This window comes from Monodelphis domestica, chromosome 3 (assembly GCF_027887165.1).
Source record: "Monodelphis domestica isolate mMonDom1 chromosome 3, mMonDom1.pri, whole genome shotgun sequence".
Lineage (NCBI taxonomy): Eukaryota > Metazoa > Chordata > Mammalia > Didelphimorphia > Didelphidae > Monodelphis > Monodelphis domestica.
In genome coordinates, this window is record NC_077229.1 from 238,986,758 (window position 1) to 238,990,187 (window position 3,430).

The 3,430-nt window shown below is 34.1% G+C and overlaps 1 pseudogene; it reads left to right on the forward strand.

The window, feature by feature from the left end:
• Positions 1–441: 441 nt before the first annotated feature.
• Positions 442–903, forward strand: LOC100617149 (60S ribosomal protein L21-like; annotated as a pseudogene).
• The last annotated feature ends 2,527 nt before the right edge of the window (positions 904–3,430 follow it).

Genomic DNA, 3,430 nt, shown 5'->3' on the forward strand with positions numbered 1-3,430 from the left:
ACTCTATTAAAAATGATTGTTTCATTGAACTAGAAAACATGTTGACCCTTGACAGAAGAAATTAGTTTCTGGAGTTCCATACTCCTCCTAGACCCATTTATTACAAATACTCTAGGGCATATAATCTCCTGAAAGTATTGTTATAGTCATTACCCCATGCAAAGTTCTTCATTTATTTCCCATGCCTTATTTTTAAAAAAAAGCCCAAATTACTATGCCTGATGTTCAAGGTCCTCAATAGTCTGACTTCGAGACATCTTTCTCATCTCATCTTCTACCTAACCTCACTACACATTGAATTATACAGAAAAGACATGCTTAACCTGCGGTCCTTAGAACCCCAGGGGATTTGTGAATAGATTTCAGAGTTTTATTAAATTGAATGGGAAAGAAGAGGGGATTTGAGTGTCTGGGACTGGGGAAAGCATGTGAGTTGCCAAAATGACAAAAACAAAAGGAAAGAGAAAGGGGACACGCTACATGTTTTCTAGATCCTTTAGAAAACATGGTGTCATTTCTTTGGATACATATATGTGAATATACAAGAAGGGTGATATTATAGATATCAAAGGTATGGGTACAGTTCAGCAGGGAAACCCCCACAAATGTTACCATGGAAAGTTTGGACGAGTCTATAATGTTACTCAGCATGCTGTAGGCATTGCTTTAAACAAACAGGTTAAGGGCAAGATTCTAGCCAAAAGGATTAATGTTTGTATTGAGCATATTAAGCACATTAAGAGCAGATATAGCTTCCTGAAGCTAGTGAAGGAAAACGATCTAAAAAAGAAGGAAGCTTAAGAAAAAGGCACAGCCTGATCCACCAAGAGAAGCACACTTTGTGAGAACCTGAGCAAGGAACCTGAGCTGTTGGAACCAATTCCCTATGAATTTATGGCATAAATGACTGTTAAAAATAAAAGATTCTTGGATTACAAAAAAAAAAAATTCATTGAATGGGAAAGATTGAGGAAAACATCTCAGTATAGTTGCCATGCTTTGTGAAATTAAAAAATATTATTCAGATAAGTTGTCAATAAACTTAAGCACACTATCAAAAGGGACCAGGACACATGTAAGCATACACACATTTGTGCATATGTGTGTGACACACTCGTTTACTCACAAAGTTTAAAATCCCCTTCTCTAAATAATTTGAACGATCACTTATCCATGACCATGATTTTCTGTATCTGTTCCTTTGCTTCTTTCATTCCCTTCTCATGAATCTTGGGGTTATAATACGTACATAAGTGTAATACAAAGTAAGGTAAAGAGGAAGAGATCAGAATGATTGGGAATACTGAAGTAGGTAGAGAATGTAAACAGTAGGGAGGATTAGGAAAGACTGCTAGATGGAAGAAGGTGTTAAATCAAGAACTTGATACCAATGTTTGGTTCAATAAACCATAATTTTCCACAGTTCAATAAATTATATTCCATTCACTATAAATACAATATTACACTTAGATGCCACAGTGTATTCAGCTAATCTTCAACTGATAGGATGAACCTTTTTGGAGAAATCTTTCCTTATCCCTTTCTAAGCTAGCACCTTTCCTCTGTTCATTATTTCCAATTTATTCCACCCAAGTTTTCTTTATATATATATACTTTATACTTTATACTTAACTGTTTTCATCTTCTCCCCTCCATTAATCTTGAAAGTGGTGACTATCTTCTGGATTTCTTCATCTCCCCAATACTTATTGATTGACTGATATATTTTGTTTAAAAATTTCCTGAATGTTTCTCCAATACTCTTTCTGGTGCTAGAAGAACTAAAACTGCTTTATTTGAACTCTTCTCTAGGATATAAAGGAACAGAAGCTCAAGGGAACATTTTCCTAGTATATTGGCTAGGATATTCCATGTCACTATCTATTTTTCTGAAGCATTTATGCCTTTTGCATTTAAGAGAATTAAGAAACTAAGGAAGCCTAATGGATTTTCAAGTGGACTGATGAAAACTGAAGAGAACAAAAGGAAACACACACAAAAAGGGAACTAAACTATAATGTATCGCATTGAGTAATTTTGGTTCTAGAGAAAATAGAATGAAATATTCAATCTTTCCTCTTGGTAGAAGAAATTCTTTAGCTAGCAGCTAGGCATTACGGTTCAAAACTGACTTCACACTGTGATAACTGTGGGATCCTGGGCAAATCACTTTACTTCTGATTGCCTCAGTTTCCTCAACTATAAAATTAGAATACTACATATGTTGTCAGAATTCTTTTCTTTTTTGGCGAGTTTTGCTGAAGAGATTTTCTTTGTTTCAAAGGAAAATTAAGTGGAAGGAAGGCGAATAAAGGCATATGACTGTGGTATAATAAAGGCATCAGAGGAAAATAGAGTCTTTATCAGGTTTCAGAGCAGCACATTACAATTACTGATGATACTGGGGGGGGTAGGAGGTGAATAATTAAAATCCAACATTTTCCCATAATTATCTATTAAATTCCTACTATGTGCAATGTTCAGTAAATTGAAGGACTCATCTTCCCTCTCTCCATTTGCTAGTGTACACATAGTCAGTATTTGACTCCTTTTGAATATCCTAATAAGCCTTGATGAAGACAAAAGTAAGGAAGTTGGAAAAAGAAGAAAGTCAAGACCTAGGTTATCCACAAATTAAACTGTGATGAATTGAAGTTCAATTATATTTCAGTAATTGAAAAATGGAAGGGAAGGGAGGTTAAGATACGGAGATAGGGTCAAAGAAAGGCAGGAAACTGATGAGAGATGATAAAAGTATGATAACAGAGAGGTTAAGAGACTTCCGGGGAAGGAGATATTTTGATGATGCAGCATTCAAACCCAACTCTTCTTGACCTGGAGTCATGAAGCAATGGTGTATTACAGTTAGTTATATGATATATATATATATATATATATATATATATATATATACAGACACATATATTATATATAACACATATATTATATATAACACATATATTTGATAGAACATTGGTCCTAGATTTTGAAGGGATGAGATATTTTAAAGGCAAAGGGGGGAACATATTTTATAAAGGACATTGTGGTTGTATAAAAAATGAAGCATTTGCACTCAACTTCTAAGGTCCCTTTGGGTCTATGATCCCATGATTGTTTATTATAGAGCTGAGCCAGGGAGAAAAATAATCTCTCTACCAAGTGATGTAGGTCATATACAACACTTGGATTCTGAAGAGATTTGACTTTGAATATAAGGATTTGGGTTTCAATGGATTTGATTTATTAACACAGTCTCCAATGAGAACCCTGTTCAATTAAGAACTACAATTGCCTACAGGAATTTAAGAAGTGATTACAATCTAGGCACATTTAAACATCTTTTAACAAAAATAAAATGATGGTAAATATTTTTTATATTAGCAAAATGGTTTTTAATTTCAAGTTCGTTAGAGACTTCTACAATTATCTA